We start from the raw sequence: 21,973 nt of genomic DNA, 5'->3' as shown, positions 1-21,973 counted from the left end.
GTCTCCAGAGGCCCTCCTTAGAGTTACAGAGCTACTCGCAGAACCATCCTAATGTTGAGATTTCATTTACCTCGAAGTTGGATGGGTCCCCTCAAGCAGTCATGGCCCTTTGGGGTTCATGGGGGTAACCGTCAATGTCCTTGGCTTGTGTCTGTCCCTAGGCCTGGCTACGGCTGCAAAGGTCTTGGTGTGGGTGATGGAAGGAGCTGCCTGGCTCCTTTCTCTATGCCCTTCCAGCTCCAGCCTTGACTTGACATCTAGCCTTGCCCCTTATACTCTAGGATTTGTTCTGACCCCTACATTTCTACGTGTAAAAAGCTTGCTTTCTTCACAGAGCTTTCCTGCGGTTCTTCTTACCAAGTCATCTCAGGTCAGCCTTTGTCCTTGACCTTCTTAGCCCCAAGTCTCTGAGTCCTGCCCATTCTTTGCTATCTGGTATCCTTGCTGTCTCAGAACCTCAGTTCTCCAGTGCCTGGGGTCCTGCTCTTAAGCTCCCATCTCCTAGTGCCCAGGCTCCTGTCTGTCACCGCCTCCCAGCAACTTCACCTCGGTCTGTGTCCAAGCCTCTAGATGCCTTGTCCCCAAGGGATTCCCAAGTGTTGACCCCTGATACTCTTGTAGCCAACTGCCTGAAGTTGCTTGAAGTCAACTGCCTGAAACCCTCATTTGGGCCAGTTTCCTGTGCTCTCAGCTGGATCAACATGCTGGACCTTGGGCTCAGCCTCAGCCTTGGTTCAGGTACTTCTACTCCTCTGGGCCATTCCCCTCAACCTGCTCTCCAGCTCTTAAATCCCCCTCTTAAGACGTAGGGTACTTGAGGACAAGCGGTTGGATGTGGCAACCAGAGAAGGAGGTAAGAGCCAGGTTTGAAGGGACTTGTGGGCCGGCTAAGGAGTTTGAACACTGAGCACAATGAAGAAGGACTAATTTTCTTTTCCGCTGAGAGAAATTGAAAGGAAAGTCTGATAGCTGCATAGAGTCCCCAGCATTGTAAGGGGACAACAGCAGAGGTGACTCCTGATGGAGAGCAAGGACTGCCGAAGTCTGGACTGGGGATCGTGGCTGTAGGATGGCGAGAAGGAACCCAGTGGGGTCACCTTCCCCTCCCGTCCACTCAGGCGCATCCAGTATACTCTCCGCATGGCAGCCAGAGTGATTTTCATGTGTAAATCTGTCATCCGCCCCCATCCCACCCACCCTTTTCTGTCCTCCTAGAGCAAGGGCCAAAATCCTTATAAGATGCTGAATAATAGGGCCTTTGCCTACCTCCCCATCTCCACCCCCATCATTATTCCTGTAATTCATTATGCTTCAGCCACAATGGCCTTTCTCAAGGTCTCACTCATTCCACCTCATTCAGGACTTGTGCATACACTCTTCTCTCTGCTTAGAAATTAAACTCCCCACCCCACGCCCTTGATCTAGTTAACTCCTGAGGCATTCTTTAAATGTCTTCTTAAAGGTCCCTTCCTCAGAGAAGCCCTCCTGGCCCCCCAACTAAGCACTTAATAACTCTGCGTACTCCTTTCATAACATCGTTTCCCTGTTTCCCCGACTAGACTGTGAGCTCTGTGAAGGCAGGGACCTCGTCTACTTTTGCTCACCATGAGATACCTAATGCAACGCCTAGGGCTCAAGACTTACTCACTAAGCGAACAAATGAGCGAATTAAACAGAACTTCGTGAACAGAGTGAGGACGGAGCGGGGGAGGAATCCGTAATGATTCCTAGGTTTCTAGCTTGGCAGGGTCGTTGCCATTGACTGAGGAAGAAAAGTAAGTTGGGGGGATAGGCTGAATACGAGGTACTGACAACTTTAAGGTGGCAATGTGGAATAGCCTGCAGATAAGTGGGTCTGAAACTCCAAAGAAAGCTTGGCCAGGGATAGAAATTCAGGAGTCACAATTCCATATGCAGTTGGAACCCTGGAGTGGCCAAGATCACTCAGCAGAAGAAATAGATTGAGAAAAGAAGAGGGCTCAGGTAGAATCACTCACGGAACAATAACAAGAAATGGAGGAAGTGATGGAGTTCATGATGACTCATAGAGAGGTGAGAGCCTCCTACACTGAAGTCCCTTGTGTATGACTAGACCAAGCCTAGTATTCCCCAGTATTCCCCAGTGTTCTCCAGCTATGAGCCAGGGGGCCCCTCTCTGTGCAGATGAGATGTCTTAGTAAAGAAAATAAGTTTCCCTGGAGGTATTAGAATGGGAGGCTGGCCCCTGACTCACATGGGATATGTCAAAGCAAAAATGAATCATCCTCCTCTATAGACAAATGCTAAAGTCTTTCAAGAGTGATTCCACCCAATTCCGAAGAGTGAACTCTGTTAATAGAAATATGGCCCACTTTTTTCCTGAGGGCTCACTGCAGGAATTACACAGACTTCTCTAGCTCCAAGTGATAGACTTCTGAACTCTTATATCATGATGAATTCTATCCCTTAGCAAATGTCAGCAAAGGTTAAAACAAGCAAGCTTTTGGTTTTCGATTCTTAAATACACAGGTTCAGGAATTTAAGTACACACACCTGAATATACATGGCACATTATGAAGCTGGTTACAGCTTTATTTTTGCTAGGGTTCTCCTGTGATCCTATTCTGCCAGTGATTTTACTCTTCATCATAAAGCGTATTTTTGACATCATTTCAAGTGACTTAGCAAAGGTTAACGGCTCCTTTAAAGATCAGATGGAACCGGGATCTATTCAGGTCAGAAGGAGTAGAAACTCACCGGATTCTACAGAAACCCACAGAAGTGATCTACAGTCAGTCTCCTGAAGCACAAGCACAAGGAGCTTCCATGGGCTCTAACATGGAGGTGGGGGCCCTTTCCCACATAGCAGTATGTCTGTGGAGGCTCCCATCTACCCTGGCTCATGTCCAGATAGAACCTGGACCATGGGACTTTTATAGGCTGCGTATATACATGAGTAAACTTCCTCGTTAAGATTTGAGGAGTGGATATGGTATTCGTGATCGCCATCCTGCTTTGCCTGGGAATGAATAGTTTCCTGGATGTGGGCCTTTAATGTCAAAACTGGGCCAGGGGATGCAGGCTGGAGAAGAAGGTGGGACTACAAAGTGCCTGTGGTGGTCCATCCACAGCACGCTGGCCTCAGCAAGGTGCAGTCCTGTGTTTCTGCTTTAAAGGCTACTACGGAGCCTCATCCCGAGCGCTGAGTTGTCTGTGACAGCGGTAGGCTCTGACTCCTCTTTCCCCCACCCTCTCATGTGCCCACAGCTCCCTTCTCCTCCCCCTCCCCTTGAATTCTGCAAGACAAATGGTTAGCTCCAATCTGGATTGTTCTTGATGACGACAGAGACCAAAACATTTCCTTGAACTTCACGCTGGAATCATTCACACGGAAGAGGACATTTCCTTGGACGCCTGCCAGACACAGAAGGGCTTGCTTCTACCGCAGACAGTGTCCTGATTAGTTTGAGGGGGTCGCGAATGTTTATTCTCCATCTACCACCACGTAAGTGCCTAACTCCTAACAGATGCTTACTTGAACAGTAATGATAGTTTACGTTTAATGAGTACGTGAGTCTGTCTGTGTCAGGCTAATCGTCACCAAAACGCTATGAAGTAGGGACTATCCCCATTTTATAGATGAGACTGAGGCACAGAGCTCACCCCCAAGTGGCAAAGCTAGGGTTCCACCCAGGCGGCCGGCTTCCAGTCTCTGTGTCTTCAAAGACCAGTGACCCTTAAGACAATTTCTCTTCTCTCTTCACCTTAAAGATGAAAGAGAAATTCAATTTGAACATTAGGATTTTGGGGTTTCCTGCTTCTGTCATTAGCCATACGCCTGTAGCTTGATTGCTGCACATTTTGTCCTTCAAACGGAGTAATGTGCTTTGCTGCACTGCTTCGACCTGGGTCCCACCGACAGTCACCCTGCCATGGGTGTGACGGCTTCCTGAGTGCCTCCTCAGGGACGCGGATGCAGTCCTCAGGAGGACTTGTTTCCTGAGGAAACAAGTTTCCCCTCTCTCCCAAAAGAACACCTCTTACCAAGAATTCCTTCCCTCACGCAGCATGGAGGGCTTACTTTGTAAAGAAGCAAGAACTTTCTCTGTCAACTCATGCCAAGGAAGATGCATGCAGAACAAATAATTCCCACAAAGGAGATGCCACCTGTTTCCGCCATGGTTCTCCACAAGGCAGTGGCTTTTCTGCCTCTAGCTGGGGTTGCTTTTAACCGAAGCACATGAAAAGGAAATCCCTCTTTTGACCTAATGTTCGTCTGACTTGGCTTTGCAGGGAAAGCTCCGGGGAGCTGAAATATATTCAGATTCCTGACTCTTTCTCAACGCCCTGCAGAAACCCAGCAAAGACAGGACAAGGTACGACCCTCGATGCCAGAGCTGGAGAGACGCCAAGACCCAGGGTCCCTCTGAGCTGAGGGACAGGAAGCCCAAGGAGGAGGTTAGGTGGGTCTTATTCATCAATATGTACATATTATTACAGACTATGTAATCACTTAAAAATAGTAATAGCAAAGCCATTACATGTTAATACAAGTAATGCGTTTTTATGGGGGCTCTGTTTTCCATAACAACAAAAAAATGAAAATGGTGGCAATATTTTGCATTTTTACAAATCTTTCCAATGTTCGGCTTTATAGAGGATGGCTAAAATATCTCCTGCTGCCTTTCAGCCTGTTGTGATATGTCCTCTTTTGTCACCGTACGTTTGCGTTAAGTAGAAAAGAGAATCTGGCTTTGCACAAATGTGTAGTTGAAAAAGGAAGAACACTTCACACCCCCGAAAGGGTCTTAGGATCACATGTTGAGAATCGCTGCTTTACTTATAGTTCTGGAAGTTATTCAGTACCTTGGCGCTTCAAAGTCACAATAACTACACTTTCCCTAAAGCATTTAAGTCAGCCTCACATTGTGGAACTTTATTATAGAGCTTTTGAGGCCTCTACCTACCTGTTGGTCCCCTCCTCAAAGAACTGAACCCCAGGGCGCCTGGGTGGCTCAGTTGGTTAAGCGTCCGACTCTTGGTTTCGGCTCAGGCCATGATCTCGTGGTTGGTGGGTTCAGTCCCAGCATTCGGCTCTGTGCTGACAGTACGGAGCCTGCTTGGGATTCTCTCTCGCTCCCTCTCTTTGTCTGCCCCCCTAGTCCCCTGCTTGTGCTTGCTCTCTCTCTCAAAATAAAAGAACTAAAGCCCACTCCCACCCATCAGGGGGAACATCTGGGGAGACCCTGGTAAGAATCCTTCTAAGACGCGACCTGCTTCCCATCCTAGGTCTAAATTTCTGCACCGAGTGAGGTCCCCAACCATAGCTACTCAGCCGGGTTCTTTCTTCCAGGACTTGAGCATCTGGGGGCACGGACTAAGGGAATTTGAACTAAGAAATCGAGGCTGACAGTGTGGGTCAACCTCCTTAGCTGTGGAGTCCATGACTTCTAGGTCCTCCTTCAAATCTCCAATGGTGAGACTCCTGTTTTAATGCGTTGCTAACTTACTATCCCATTTATTTGTTCTTCTAGCAAACTTCCAAAGGTCAATGGCAACCCTGCTTCGGATGAGCCCCACTTCTCTCTCCCTCTCCCTCTCTCGGTCCCTCATGGGATTCTCTCTCTCTCCCTCTCTCTCTCTGCCCCTTGCTCATTTGAGCTCTCTCTCTCTCTCTCCCAAAAAAAGGAAAAAGCAGCTCTCTCCGTTAGCTGTTCTGTAAGATAGGGTTCTAAGCAGCAATGATAACTCCGCATCCCGGGCAATATTTGAGGTGTTGGTCACGTGTTTCTGCATTCTGTCCCCACCGCCAACCCCTTGGGGTGGCTGTTGTCACTGTTTCACAGATGAGGGATCTGCAGCACCCAAAAGTGAAGGCACTTTCCACGACTGCCCAGCTGGCAAGTCCCAGAGGAGAAGGGTGTGCCTGGGGCCATCCCTGCGGCCCCAGGCACGACCACCACAGGCCTTCAGGGCTGCCTGCCCCTCCACCAGCCCCCCTAACACTTCCAGTGGGAGACGGCGTTCTTGGAAGCGGGCACAAGGATCTCCCTTAGGGAAGAAACTCTCTCTGTTCAAGAAGGGGAGGGGGAGAGGGGTCAGAGGAGTGAACCCTGAGGGATCGGGAGCCAGGGCAGAGGGACCGTTCACTCCTTGTGCCTTAGAAACCAACAAACAGGACCTGCAGGGTCCAAGACATGAGCGGGAAGGGGGAGGAGAGGGAGGAAGGTGAGGTGCAGGCCAACATGGCCAATAGAAAATTCCTCGGGCAGGAGGGTCTTTTATTTAACATACTCTTTATTGAAGAATAACATCCCTACTGAAAAGTGACAAATCAGGAGCATCCGGCCGGGTGAATTTCACAAGTAAACATACCCACAGAACGCATACTTACATCAAGAAAAAGGGCGTTCTGAGCATGCCTGAAGTCCCTGTCCTGCCTCTTTCTTGGCGTTAGCCTCCCCGCCTGCTCTCTGGTTTTGCCAAACACTCATTTTGCCTGCTTTTGAACTTCAGGTGAATGGAAATATACAAAAATCTGCCTCTCACATCTCACTTCTCTGAGTCAACGTTCCAGTGGTCTCATCTCTGTTGGGACCTGCAGTTGTGTTTTGTTCCTTTTCATCGCCGTGTGGTAACCTGGGACCTAAATGCGTCGCGCAAACGCGTGCTTCCTCCATGGATGGGCACGTGTAGGTGGACATGTAGGCGTTCTCCATCTGGGGCTGTTGTTGGGACTAAGGCCATGTGTGGTCTTTCTCATACACACCTGAGCCAACACTCATAGCGTTTTTGTGGGATGGAATCGCTGGCTCAGGGTATAAAGTATGCACGTGTTCAACTCGACCAGACGCTGCTGAACGGTTTTGCCAAGTGTGTGTACACGTATGCAGTTAGTAGCGGGCTATTTTTTTTTTTTAATGTTTATGTATCTTAGAGAGAGAGAGAGAGAGAGGGCAGGAGAGGGGCGGAGAGAGGGGAAGAGAGAATCCCAAACAGGCTCTGCACTGTCAGCACAGAGCCCGGTGCGGGGCTTGAGCCCCCAAACTGTGAGATCATGGCCTGAGCTGAAATCAAGAGTTGGATGCTTAACCGACTGAGTCAGGCACCCCGGGAGTGGGTTATTTTTAGGACTAGAGAATGTCCAGTCTCTGGACGCATTTGTGCTAGTGGGATAGAAACTTCCACCCCCTCCTCAATGTTCAGTAATATCAAGCACATCTCACAGATCACTTATGTGAATGGAGGGTTTTTTTTTTTTGACAAAAATCAAAGCATCAGCTGAGGTTCGTGGCAGGGCCACACTGATGGAGAACAGAAAATAGCACGTGGGAGTGGGCGAGGGACCGATGAGCTGTGGGTGACACCAGAAGCCCAAGCCCCGGGATGACCATGAGAATGCCAGTCCTCTATAGGGATCTTGGAGGGCACCGTGGGCACGCGCAGAAGGACCCAGCCTCTAAGTAGCCAGGGCCAGAGGGACCTCAGCCGACTTTTGGATCGCACACAGAAAAGGAGGGAAAAAGTCTGCTTACTTCGACATGAAGCAGGAGACGGCTTTGTTGCGCCAAAGGCTCCGGGACACAGAGCCAAGCTCCGTCGCCTTCCACCCTTCCCCAGCAATGGCCCCAGATGTGCCCAGAGCAGGAGGCCTCGAGGAGGTCCCAGCAGTGCTAACAGAGGCATCCAAGAGCAGTGCGGTTCCAGGAAGCTGCCAGAGGCAGCACCCGTGCTGGGAGTCCCAGGAGATGGCACCCTTAGCTAGGATGTCAGAACTGCCCTGGGAAAGGTGACGAGAAACCTGCAGGTGGCTTCTAGGCTAGAGGACCAGGAACGTCCACAGAATGAGCTGGAGCAGTAGACTCGCAGTGGGGCGGAGAGGGCCATTGTGAGCTTCTGGGAACAGTTGTGCAGAGCTCCCCGAAATAACTAGGAAAGGCCCAGCAGAAGGCTGGGGGTACCCAACCATGGGTGGGCGCCACCCAAAGAAGTGTGGTTTGTTACTGTTTAAGTTACTCCTCCAGGGGTGCATCTGGGTGGCCAGAGAGCCAGGGTATAGTCAGAATACTAATAATGCCTGAGTTTATGTTTCTCTTTTTAAATTTTATTTACTCCTAGTTTTGGAAACAAGTGTTTATCTCTTACATAAACAAAACTGGAGTGTTGTTTTCCTGATGTTTCTCAAAGATCTGTCCCCAAGCCCCAGCTTTTCACAGGGTCCTAGTTAGCCCCCCCCCCCCCCCACAGCAGTACAGTTCACGCCAGAAGCAGAGAAATGGGGGGGGGAGGGGTGGGGGATGGTTGCAGGTGGGGGGGTGGGGGTGGGGGGATGGTCGCGGGTTGGGGGGGTGGGGGGATGATTGCGGGTGGGGGGTGGGGGAATGGTCAGGGTGGGGGGTGGGGGGATGGTGAGGGTGGGGGGGTGAGGGGATGGTTCTATCATCTCCTGGAGTTGGCTCGTCTCTCTGATCTTAATTCGGGAAACTCCACTTTCTCAACTCAGTCCCTCAGTCTCTCACTTTCTTGTTTTTTTTTTTTTTCAACAATATACTGAAGGTTTTTTGTTTTGTGTTTTTTTTTTTCTACTGTTTATTTATTTTTGAGGGAAGGGAGGGGCAGAGAGTAAGGGGGACAGAGGATCCCAAGCAGGCTCTGCACCGACAGCAGCAGTGAGCCAGATATGGGGCTCGAACTCACGAACTTGAACCCATGAGATCATGACCTGAGTGGAAGGAAGTTGGATGCTTAACCAATTGGGCTACCTAGGTGCCTCCCGAAGGTTTTATTTATTTAGTTTTTACACTCATGGGGGACTGAAGTCCCTGAACAATCCCCCCAGCCACCCCTGCTCCCCCTCCCTCTAGCCTATGAGTTCCTCCTCGCCTCTCGCCCCCTCCCTACCGAACAAGGACTCCGGGGCTCATCTGAGCTGGGTGAGGGGGTGACAGGACACATTCCCAAAGTGAAGGGGAGCAGTGACTGCAGACATCAACACGCACCTCGCTCCTTCTTCCTCGGTGCCTTGGCCAAGCGGCTTGCTCTTTGTCACCCATGCTCAAGCCCCTCTGCTTAGCTAACACTACTCAGGCTTCAGATCGCAGTTCAATGTTTATTTATTTTTGGGACAGAGAGAGACAGAGCATGAACGGGGGAGGGGCAGAGAGAGAGGGAGACACAGAATCGGAAACAGGCTCCAGGCTCTGAGCCATCAGCCCAGAGCCCGACGCGGGGCTCGAACTCACGGACCGCGAGATCGTGACCTGGCTGAAGTCGGACGCTTAACCGACTGCGCCATCCAGGCGCCCCCAGATCGCAGTTCAAACACCACTTCCCCTGGGCGTCCGCCTCCTCTCTCCTCCTGTGTCTTGTCCTGCCTCAAGCATGCATCACAGTGGTGACAGTGTGCTCCCATGTCCAGAGCCTAAGCCTGCCTCGTGCACCTCTGTGCACGTAGCGCCCGGCACAGTGCCTGTCACACCACAGACGACAGAGAGGATCGTTTGGGTGAAGGGACTGACAGAACACGCAAGAGGCTGCAGCTGATGGCAGAGAAGCAGAGGCGGGGAGGAAGCGCCAGGCAGGCAGGGGTGTCTGTTAGACCCACATCCCCCCCACCCCGCTCCGCCCCCCGGACCTGTCTCCTCCCCTTTGGCTGTGGACTGCTCAGCCGATAGCCAGCACCGCCAAAGGATGAGACCAGCCTCCCCGACTTTGAGCCCAGGCATATCCTTGTGGGAGGGCTCTAAGGTTCCCACACCGCTGGCACCTTCAAGGGGACGACTGAAGGAGACTTCGTCCAGTTCTATTGCCACAGCCCCGTCCTGCAGGACTTTCTTGCTCCTCCCACCATTCCCTCTTCTCTCTCGTGGGATATATACATGCATATGCACGTTTGAACCGTTCGTTGGTCGAGATGGGGATAGTGAGTGATTTGAATGGATGTACGATAATGTGACTGAAACACTGAACTGGTACCTACAGCTTACTTGAACCACCTCCCGCACCTCCCCCACACACAGCGCTCTTGTATTATCACCCCTAAGAAGATTATTTTTACTGTGAGTAACAGAAAGCCCAGTAAAAGTGAAAACGAGGCTAGAAAATAAGAGGGATTTGTTAACTTAGATAATTAACACATATAATCTGTATGTGTGTACAGGAGGGCTGCAGGCATGGTGTGATCAAGGCTTCACCTCTCTGGGCTTCTTCCCTCTCTGCCCTCCTCAGAGGGTTGGCCTCCTGCTCAAGCCTTCTTCCCCTATGCTCACAAGATGGCTAATAATAGTAACCAAGGATACACGTTTCCTGAGTTACGCCTGGATGAGAAAGAGTGTCTGCACTGTAGCTCTCAGTGAGTCCCGGGCTTCGTTCTGATGGCACCAACTGATGTCACATGCCTAGTCCTTATTGCTGTAAAAAGTCTTTACTCTTATGACAGTGCTCAGCACGTCCTGTGTAAATACTCGGTCTGGAAATTTCAAAGTCTGCGCTTCTCTGGGATTCCATCTTTAAGAACAAGGCTGATAGCTGCTGCCCTTTTTTCTCTATTTCACCAAGTTGTAAATGATGCAGGACCTGGCACCAGGGTCTCCCAGGGCTCCCGGGGAGCAGACGAGTGTTTCCTGACACGTTGCTAGTAGGACCACGGCCAAAGTGAAGGTTCCTTTGATTCACAAAATTATTACCCCCTTCCCATGGCCGACCATGCCAGCAGGCTTGAAATCCCTGTACCTACACTGCCCTGAAAATAAAATGCGTCCTCCCCAAGTGTCTGTCATACAGTGTAATGGGCTGAATTTTGTCACCCCTGGAATTCATATGTTGAAGTCCTTTCTCCCAATATGACTATTTGAAGTTGGGACCTATAAGGAGATCATTAAGGTCAAATGAGGCCGTATAAACGGGCCCTAATTCAATATGACGGGTGTCCTTGTAAGGGGGAGGAAAAGACATGAGGGAGGTGCACAGGGGAAAGGCCACGTGAGGTCTCAGTGACAAGGCGGCCATCTGCAATCCCGGGAGGGAGGCCTCAGAAGAAACCAACCCTGCAGATACCTTGAACTTAAACTTCTAGTTTCCAGAACCGTGAGAAAGTAAATTTGTGTTGTTTCAGCTGCCTGGTCTGTGATCTTTTGTTAAGGCAGCCGACCAGACCGGCGCACTTGGTTATGATCCGACTTCTCAACAGGATAACTTGCCGGCAGCGGTAGACCTGTGAGGACTGCTTCTCCAGCGACAATTGGCCCGATTTGTAGGATTTGCCAGGCACTGTGGTGTAAATGTCCTTACCGTGGCCCATTTTAAGGTGGCGGTGTGCTATCGCTGATGATCTACCAAGCCAAGAAGAGATGTATGCCATTAAATTTCACCAGCAGTCCCACCAGCTAGTGGCCCAATGTTTGTCAGCCAATCCCAGGAGCAAATATTTATAGTAGCTCATTGTATAGCAGGATCTCATTTGCTTATTTTTGTTTTGTTTTAATTTTTTTAAATGTTTATTTATATTTGAGAGAGAGAGAGAGAGACACGGAGTGCAAATGGGGGGGGGAGGGGCAGAGAGAGAGGGACACACAGAATCTGAGGCAGGCTCTGAGCTGTCAGCACAGAGCCTGACGCGGGGCTCAAACTCACAAGCCGTGAGATCATGACCTGAGCCAAAGGCATGACCTGAGCCTTAACAGACTGAGCCACCCAGGCTCTGTTTTTGTTTTTGTTTTTAATGGTATTTTACTAGCTTTGCCTTATTCCCACCCCTAGGCTAGGATTCTCAGAACCGGAAGTAGCTTGAAAATAAAGCCATCCATGTTTCCTGCTGTCTCTCTACTCCTCATCTTGTGCACGAAATCTGGTTGGCACACTTATGGAACCAGTTCCCCTTGAGGGTCGAAAGTGGCAAGCATGTTTCCCATCTAACGTGAGATCTGCATTTTCGTCTCTTCCTTGTTTCTTCACCCGTGCAAAAGAGGCAGTTCCCAGAAACCTCTGCTTTCTTTCCATTTCCCCAACACGTTAGCCTACCTGGGAAAATATGTGCCAATTTTATATCCATCATGGGTTTCACATCTCTCCCCAGAGCGGCTCTTTAAAGTACTTCAAATTCACACCTGAGCATCGGGGTTACTTAGACACAAATCTGAATGATTAATTGGATATTTTGCACTCCACTTCAATTCAGGTTGTACAGAATGTGTTCTACCAACCTCTCCCGCCCCTGCCTGTGGCTGCAGCTAATGTTGAAGAATCTCCCTATCCGTATACCATGGCTGCAGGCAACATCTCCATTTCCTTTAGTGTGAACTCTGAGTCTTTACCGAGTGATTACTAGCGGAGATCAAAAAGAAAACCCTAGCCACTTCCGGGACCTGAAATGCTTAGTTCCCGTTTCTTCTGTATGTCCCCACTTCCCTAGGAAACTGGGCTCCACCGTAGGCAGGCTGCTGACTATTTGTTCAGGAAGCATGTGCTTGGGCATCAAGCATCAGCTCCTGGCGGGGAACAGGCTGGTGTTCACACCGCTGGGTGCAGAGCTCGCCCTGATGGCGCGGTCCGTGTGCCCTCGGGCCCAGTTACTCCGCCTGTTCTGGTCCCAGGGGGTTCCAGTATGGCACATTTCGGTGATGGTCCTGCAGATACTGCTGGATTTTTTTTTTTTTTTTTTTTTTTTTTTTGCAGGAAGATCTCCTTTGAATCTGGGGACTGGCTGAGGTGTGCTGAAACAGGCTTGTGCCAGTGGAGAGACCTAATCTGTGCCTCTCCTCTCACCTTCATGCTCAGTGATATCGTGTCGGTAGTTGGTACTGCCATGGGGGCAGTATTTACCCGAGGGAAACCAGCAACCAGTAGAAATCAAGACTAATTCTTTTTTTTCCCCCAGAGCGCCCACTGACAGCACGTCACTGGAAATACCCCTTTAAAAAAATCTCTCAGAGGAACCAGCAGCCTGTGCAATTAGAATCTTCTCCATGCCACTCCCCACCTCTCTGGAAGCTCCGGTGCTAAGTGGGCGCAAAACAAATGTGAATTACACAATCTCTCTGGAAGGGCCCGTTTTCTTTTCAGTTCTCATCGATCGCCATCCCCTTATCAGGATTTCTGGTAGACTTCACTGACTGCAGAATCACAGTTCCCCTGCCATGTTCTTTTCATTACGTCGCCTTCTCTGTGGGTTTATTCCTAATAACCCTCGGAGCCAACAAGCAGGGCTGTCTGCTCGCAGGGGTTCCAGAGCCCTAGGGAGGATTGCTATGAATATGGATTTCGAGGCCCAGCCTCCAAGACAGTCTATCCGTGGCTCTGGGTTGGGGCCCAGGAATCTGTACGTTGAATAAACTCCCCGGGTGGGTCTGGTGGAGGCAGCCGAGGCCCAGAAACCTGGGTGGGGCAGACTTTTGGAAACCGCTGCATAAGTGTCTGCGGATATGCGGGGCTCCTGCGAGGCAGCTTGTGTGTTTGTTTGTTCAGAGCCAGCTGGGGATTTCCTGGTTGACAGGCAACGTCTGAGGGCTTCTGCTCGGACATCCTTCAGCCCGGAAGACATGGGGAGTCTCGGTGACCTTCCTCATGACCCAGGGACACAAAGGCTGGCTCGGAGGTCCAAGAGGGGGTGAACCGATTACCTGCCTCTTGAGCAGCTCAATTCCACATCATTTTCTAATTTGTCATTTCCAGATGAAGCCCAGAGGCTGCCAGGGGAGCTCGGCTGCGCCCAGTTGAAGGTCAGGCACATCATGCCCTGACTCATCGTTGCACCCCAGTTTTGCACTGATGATGAGTGGGTGCCCCCCCAACCCCCCGCCCCGCCCCGTGACTCCCAAACTTCAGGATGCAAATGAATCACCCAAGGAGCTTGTGAAAAAGCCTGATTCCCAGGCTCCTGCCCAGGTCCCTGTTACACAATGTCCAGGGTGGATCCGGGAAACCCCTCGTTCAACAAGCTCACCAGGTGAATTTATTTAATATTAGCTAGTTTCATTTACAGCAAAAAGTTTTACACGAAACGTCTAGTCTTCAGGGTATTCTCTGCCCTTAAGGAGTTCCTCTGGAGAAACAATGAATCAGCTTTTTCCACAGCTCTTCTTAAAACTAAAAACCGAGTTCTAGAAACCCAACCACGCATTCCCGCAGAGGAAAGTGAGTAATGTTGGGGGCCGGCTGGCCAGTGACACTTCCACTCAGAAAACCGGTATATGGTGAGTGGCCAGGGAGCACCCCCAAGCAGGTGGGTTCTTCCTCCCAGAAAACCCCGGCTGTAACAGCTGGATGCGATGGTCCCCCACCAGGGTTCATTGAAGTGGCTCCTTTTTGTGAGGGTAATCATCCAATTAAATGTTTTAATTACTGAAATTATATATGCGTTCCTTCCGAGGAAAGAGCATCATCGGAACACGGTCTCCACTCCCCAGAGGGTAAGGCTGCTTTGCTTGCTGGGAAGGGGCTGTCTGGAGGAGTCCATTTTAATTTCATTACGAAACCAGCTTGAGAAATAAAGGCATAGATTGACACGTATTCCCAGCCAGCTGTGACTTAATGAGCACAATTCAGAGCTTGGAACCCGCCAGCCGCATCCATATTAATATGTCTGTGGAAAAAAACAACAACAGAGAAAGTGACAAACTGCTATTCCTAGTATTGGAAATGAATTTTAAATCACGGGTAAGATGGCTAACGCGGGGGCGCCTCACTTGGAGGCTGCCGGGCTGTCGGCCTCCCTGCCTGTCAATAACGCCCCTTGCAGCAGCGGCGGCCAGGGTCCTGGAAGGAAGAAACCGCTTGCACGCCCGTTGGCAAGCCCGGACTCCCGGGTTTAGCAGCAGCGGTGTGGCTGCTCTGCTCCCGGTTCTGAGCCAGATCCCTGTCCCCGCCGCTGGCGCCGGGCAGGCCCCCCCTTCTCCGATGCTTTTTATCTTGTATGATTTGTTGCGTAACCGTCCAAGTCATCACGATCGTAACAGTCTTTGTGATTCTGATTTCCCTAGTCACGAGCACAGGAAAATAATAAAAAATGTCTTGTTTCCACATTTTGAGATCCTAAAAATAAAAGGTGCCGGGTAAGCCTGCAGCGTTAATAAGTACAAAGTGAGAGGGTGGGCGTGGGTGTGGGAGACAAAGGAAACGCAGCGTGAAGAGGAACCTCAGTCTGTGTACTTTGACATTCAATGCGAAATAGCCACCTGCTCCAGCAGGGAGAGAGGGCCCCTGGGTGCATGAGCCTTTCTTACAGTACGATGTGGGTGGGGGGTAAGGCCCCCTCTCAACGGTGCTGGAGAGCAGGGCATGAACACTTGAACGCTCTCAAGGTGAAGATCTCTGCGTCTCCCTAAACTTGACCGCGGCTGAGGGTTTATTTGTTGTCGGTGGTGATGGGAGTGTGTGCGTGGTGGGCGGGGGAGGGGAGGCCCGTGTGTTGTGTAACTGGGGGGCAGTCATGATTCAGAGCCTGGGTTTTCAAACCAAACCAACCCTGACTCTCCCACTTAAAAGAGTTTCAATTAGAGCGTGGGCCTCCAATTTTTCATCTGGAAGTGGAGCTAGAATACCGACGTTATTGGGCATTTCCTGATGGTTAAATGAGAAAGTATATATGCGTGTTTAGACTTGGGGCCTGGTGTGGGGGTAATGATTCTTGGTACCATCTCTGAACGTGTTTCAGTGACATGAGGTTTCAGGTTATTCTTCCATTAAGAATGTCTTTCAGCACATGCTGGGCACTTGAAAATCAGCGTTTCGATTCAGCGCCTAGTTGTAAAAGTCAGAGCTGCGGCACCTTTGAGAAAAAGAGCAGGATGTTTCACTTCTTCTTTCAAATGATGCTCATGGGTAAATCCAGATAAAGGATGTGACTCAATGAGTCATGTCTAAAACTGAGAGAGGACACTGTCTCTGTAATCATTGACTGATTCTAAACACACCCACAGTCCAGAAATAAAGGAGGAATGGAAATGACGCAGTCACGAGCACAAGCAGCAAAGCCCGCTCTCTCTGGTAGACCACAGCTAGAATCCCAAATTGATCAAGTCCTGGTCTATTGGCCTCACCAGGCCTCAGTTTTCTCATCTGTAAAATGGTCACAGTAACACCTACATCACAAGGGGATGGTGTGGATTCAACGGGTGATGTTGGCAACATGCTTTCTATGGCACCGTGCGCATAACAGCACTGAACTCATGCTAGGTTCCTTCTCCAACCCGGTACAGACTCTAACGCATCCACATCCCTGAGGTCTCTTCAGTCCCTCCGGGACACCTAGGCTGCTTAGCAGTTGCTCAAACCTTAGCAGCTTGGACAGTCTTCACTGCCATCTGTTATGGGTTGAATTGTGTCTCCCCTAAAAAAGATATGTTGAAGTCCTACCCCCGGGGCTTCTAACCTTAATTGGTGATAGGGTCTTTACAGAGGTAATGAAGTTAAAATGAGGTCATGAGGGTGGGCCAGAATCCAATCTCACCGGTGACCTTGTAAAGGGAAAATGTGGACACGGAAGACGATGTGAAGACTGGAGCGTCGCATCTACAAACCAAGGACTGACAGGTATGGCTGGTAAAGCTCCAGAAGCTGGAAGAGGCAGGGAGGGATTCCCCTTCAGCTTTCAGAGGAAGCACAGCCCTGTCAAAACCTTGATTTCAGACTTCTAGTCTCCAGAACTGTGAAAGAATAAATTTTGTTTGTTTTAAGCCATCCACTTTGTGCTAATTTGTTAGGGCAGCCCTAGGAAACTATTACACCACCCTTCTAACGGAGGAAACTTGGTTATGCACGGGATAGAAATGAAGATTTGGGAAGTAGGTCAAAGTAGGGGTATGGAAACCCACCAGAGGGTTCCTCTGGGGTAAACTGAGCAACTGGACTGAGAGGAGGTCGTTTTGCTTTGAGATGCACAAACGCATGCCCCTTTTCACCTCGAACTACTGTTTTCCAAGCTATGTTCCCTGAAGTCTTACAGCTCCTTGGAGAATTCTATAAACAGTTGCCTTGGGGGTGCCTTGCTGGCCGCGTCAGTAGAGCATGCAACCCTTGATCTCGGGGTTGTAAGGTCGAGTTCCACATTGGGTGTAGAGATTACTTAAGATAAATTTTAAAAGAATCGCTTGCTTTCAATGTACATTTCTCTAGTATATTTTAATCATTCGCTTCAAATAGCAAAACTCCACCAAGTTCTTTACATGAACCATTCATTTAATCTTTACAACTACCCTATGAAGTGGGTGCTATTATTACATTCATTTTACAGATGAGAAAACCAAGGCACAAAGAAGCTACGTAGTTTTCCCAAGGCCGCGTTGCTGGTAAATGACAGAGCTGGGATTCGAAGTTAGGGACTCTGCCTCCAGAGCCTTTCTTGGTAGCTTCTTCACTACGGTGTCTCTAAAAGCTCTAATAAACAAACACAAACACGTACTCTGGCTTTCCGTGTCCGATTGCAACATGGTGGATGCTACCACAGCACAAATTTGTGCCGCCAGACTAACCCCTCTGCAGAGAGTTTCATTCATGTATTCATTCCATTAGCACATGCTCACTGCGTATGTACGATATGCTTCTATGACCTTCCTGTAACTGTATCGATTAGGAAGATCATAGCTTTATCCTCATTTCTGAAAAATATTCACATCTGTTCATCTCTATTCCCTTCGAACCGAACCCAACATCGTAGTGAGTTGCGTAATAATTGATACTCCGGTAATGAACACGTATTAATCATTTTGATGTTTGTCATAGTTTGGGATGATACTCGATTGCCTTTTATACCCACGATAATGAAGATTAGCAGTTAGAAGAGAACGCTAGTGATTCAGTTTTGGAGACAAAAAGTCTCTATTACTCTTCTTTCAAGCTTTTGGAGAGTTTAATTGGAGAGTACCCTGAGGTTGCAGAGAAGGCCGTTAGAAGCTGTTACCCTTTGCAATCACACACAAGTGAGAATCAGGGTTTTATTGATTCCATGCAACAGACACATAATCCGAACATAATCTAAACCTAATTTCAATTTGAACTTTTAACCAAACAACCCATTTCCCTTGTTGTTCGATTACTATAAGCAGTAAATATTGCCACTGGAAATTATAAAATAAATTAATACAGATTTAAAACTGGAGATATATATATATATATATATATATAGGAATTCAGTGTAAAGTTTCTTTGAAAACAGATAAAAGGTTTGCCAGACCGCCACTGGTGCAGACCATTACTGGACAAAGAGGACAGAGCTCACTTTTCATCTTTTTTTCAGCTGCCTGGATCTCCTCTAAACTGTGATCATGGACCCAGTCTTGGGATAGTCACTTCCAATCAAATGTGCCATCTGCTCTGGAGCACTTTCAGGGGGCAGGCTGTCACACTTTGTGGCTGGAGGTCACCCTGGAGGCCACCCATTCTGCCTGTCCCCACAAGGCAGAGCGGGACTTCGGAAAAGTCCGATTCAAACTTGGGGCTGATGAATGTGTTCTCCGAAAGTCTCTGCTCCGATGCGGTTCTGAGCAAAACACAAGGGCTTCTCTTCATAGAAAGGCTTCAGCGTCAGTGCAGTTTTCCACTCCTAAGGACAAAGAATGAATTCCATAGAGTGAGCCTACTGCCCAAGCAAGAATGCAACAGAGCACTTCCACCAGGGGTACATTTATCAACATCACTGGAGGAATAGTTTCTCTTTAGAGAACTGATTTTATAAATAGCTTATTTTCTTCGTTACATAGTTAATATGTGTTCATTACCAATAAAATGAGAACATACAGATAGCAGGGGTGAAAAGTAAATTAAAATATTCATAATGTAAATACTCAGGAAAACTCACTCTTAACATTTTGGGAGACATCCTCCAGATCTAAGCTCAGCAGATTTTTCCTTCAAGGATTAGATGGGAGATATTGCAGGCTGTATAGGACGAGAGCTAAAACTGAGGATGTTATGTAGGTACTTATACAACGAGAGAGAATACAATTTGCCGTAAAATCCTTACTGATGAAATTCAAAATCTAACAACAACAATAACAATGCAAATAATTACAAATAACAATTACAGATAATTTTCTGTCATGTAGGTCTACTAATCCTAAGAATGCAATTCTTTTTTCAAAACTCACCTTTTGCTTAATTAGGGCTCAAACTTAGTATTGCTACTAGCACTCGTCAAAATCCATTGCAAATGTTCATCTGTTGATACGAATCTGTAATGAAATTTAATGTATTTCATCTTTTTAAAAAATTTTTTTAAATGTTTATTTTTGAGAGAGAGAGAGAGAGACAAAGCGTGAGTGGGGAAGGGGCAGAGAGAGAGGGAGACACAGAATCCGAAGCAGGCTTCAGGCTCCGAGCTGTTAGCACAGAGCCCGATGTGGGGCTCGAACTCACGGACCATGAAATCATGACCTGAGCTGAAGTTGGTTGCTTGAGCGACTGAACCACCCGGGCTCCCCACATATATTTCATCTTTGAAAATGTCTTTTCACACAGCTGGGCACTGTCGAGTACCACTATCAACCCACGAACATAATTTTAACTGAGCGTCTTCATTGCTTGGGAGGCATTATTAGAATTCTGCATTCTCATTGGCCTGTTTGCAACTCACTACAATGCGATAATCACTTCCAACTGAAGGTTATGTGGAAGCCCCTCAATTTCAGGCAATTGGATTTTAATACTGAAATTCCCTTTATACTTCCATGGGGGCTCAAAAAATGCTGCTAGAACTATGGTTTGAGCTCTGAAAGTATTTCTCCTGAAAACGTATGCAGCAATGGGAAATCTCCCGCTTTATTTTAGCTTTCGAAAGCATGGAAAGTATATAAAGCAGGTTGGTACTACTTGTGATTCAAGCAACATTAGGTATTACCAAAATGACATTGCCGCAGTATGTAAGTCTGATACATACACAGTTTTCTCTTTTCATTTTATATTGAATTCCTCAAGAGGCATTATCAAGCCTGCAGCAGAAGTTCGTTTTCAAAGCCATTCATTCGGTGTTCGATAATAGTGAGCGCTAAATACATAAACAAACAAATAAATATTGAAGGGAAATGCTTCTCATTCAGAAAAATGTGAATCTCAGGCCCAACGTTCAAACATTGCTATAAATCGTCACCCGTGCTAAGTCCCAGAACTGCAGTGTAGTGGTGAAAGTCAGGGTGTTTGACTTCTATTTGTGACAAAAATCCGCAGAACTGACAATGATTAAGTCCACAACAAATGACATACTGTTTCAATCCCACAGGATAGATTGAATTTTTTTCTGCCAAGCTCCAACTGATGAATAATACAATGAATAACCACAGATTTGTAAATATCCTACATTTCCACAAGCTTTGTAAATTTCCCAACAAATACTTTCTCTTTCTGCCTCATACCTATTTTCAGTTGTGACACATCTTAGCAGATTCCACTTCAGGTTGTACTGAATTGATTTTCTTAACTTCTTTGAAAATATTCTCCACTCTAGGTGTTCCAGGCAGACTATTCCTGGAGAGGCTATTTCCTCAACCCTTTGAAACTTGGCACTGACTTCTCAAATAAACAATTGACTAGTATCAGTAACATCAACTCATCAAGAGCCGTAGAAAACCACTCACCGTTATTTGCTTTTTTTTTTTTTTATTTTTTTTTTCAACGTTTATTTATTTTTGGGACAGAGAGAGACAGAGCATGAACGGGGGAGGGGCAGAGAGAGAGGGAGACACAGAATCGGAAACAGGCTCCAGGCTCTGAGCCATCAGCCCAGAGCCCGACGCGGGGCTCGAACTCACGGACCGCGAGATCGTGACCTGGCTGAAGTCGGACGCTTAACCGACTGCGCCACCCAGGTGCCCCTGCTTTGTTTTTTAATTGACTATTTATGTCACCCCAAAGTCCTCAATTCTCTAAGCAGTTGTAGAAAATCGAACAAACACATTTCTTTTCTCGGGACATATTTCTGCAGCGGTTGTGACCAAACGTTATTTAATTAACTCATTATCGATAGTTGTCTTTCCTTGTTTGGCTAACAATGGGCCACTCAAAAATGAGCCACTTTGGTTGTGGGTCTGTTTTCATGTTTTGTGTCTGCGACGAAATTTTCCTATCATGAGATATGCCATTTTAAATTTCCTGACTTTTCTGATTGTTGCTTTCCTGTGAGTTGGGAGTGCTGTGATGTGTGCTTCATCTAGCAATGCTGGTGTGTACTATAGTCTTTTAGCACAGCTACGATGTGGTCCTCTGCTTTGCCATCAGATTCAGCAATAACCCACACTCCACCGTACTTCAAACATGTGACGTTCCAAGTCTACTTTTCTTTTTTTGTTTATTTAAAAAAATTTTTTTTAATTTTATTTATTTATTTGCGGGGGGAGGGGAGGGTAGAGAGAATGGGAGAGAGAATCCCAAGCAGGCTCCGTGCTGTTAGCAAAGCCTGACTCGGCGAGGGTGGTGGTGGTGCGGGGACGGAGGTGGGTGCCAGGGGCTCGAACTCACAAACCTTGAGATCATGACCTGAGCTGAAATCCAGAGTCCGACGCTCAACCAACTGAGCCACTCAGATGGTCCTTTTTTTGTTGTTTATTTTGACGTGACTGGTATACACATATATGCACATATTATATATGCATAAAATAACAAAATACATTTAATGCCACCACACTGCGATATGATTGACTCTGAAAATACTGTTGAGTCATAACCGCACCACTGCATTTTGTCGTGCACCATTGCCATGCACTTCTGAGTCAAACTACCTGGAGTTGTGTCACATTTCACAAGAGCGTAGTTCTCCACAAGATTCTTCTCACTTCAGACACCAGTCTCAAGCCCTGGGGGTTTCCAGGTCATCCGCACTTCTGACCAGCCAGCTATAAATTTAGGAGCTCTCACTATCCCCTCAGGTTCAAAAATTCACTAGAATAACTCACAGAACTCAGCAAAGTGCTATACTTACGATGACTGTTTTATTATAAAGTATACAAATCAGGACCAGCAGAATGCAAAGGCGCACAGGGGGAAGTTTTCCCATTCCCAAACGTGAAGTCGT

The 21,973-nt window shown here is 48.0% G+C and overlaps 1 long non-coding RNA gene across 7 annotated transcripts; it reads left to right on the top strand.

Annotated features, from left to right (window-relative positions):
- The first annotated feature begins 31 nt into the window (after positions 1-31).
- Positions 32-11,483, top strand: LOC125156421 (uncharacterized). Of its 7 annotated transcripts, none has more exons than XR_007148599.1 (5): positions 32-370; positions 622-2,052; positions 3,247-3,484; positions 4,273-4,442; positions 11,093-11,483. It is a non-coding gene; the product is annotated as an uncharacterized LOC125156421 (long non-coding RNA). The 7 variants fall into 7 exon arrangements; XR_007148601.1 differs by having other exon boundaries at positions 32-738; positions 1,560-2,052; XR_007148603.1 differs by having other exon boundaries at positions 32-853; positions 1,918-2,052.
- The last annotated feature ends 10,490 nt before the right edge of the window (positions 11,484-21,973 follow it).

This window comes from Prionailurus viverrinus, chromosome F2 (assembly GCF_022837055.1).
Source record: "Prionailurus viverrinus isolate Anna chromosome F2, UM_Priviv_1.0, whole genome shotgun sequence".
Classification (NCBI taxonomy): domain Eukaryota; kingdom Metazoa; phylum Chordata; class Mammalia; order Carnivora; family Felidae; genus Prionailurus; species Prionailurus viverrinus.
Note: the sequence above shows the minus strand (reverse complement) of the source record. Positions and strands in the feature narration are given on the sequence as shown.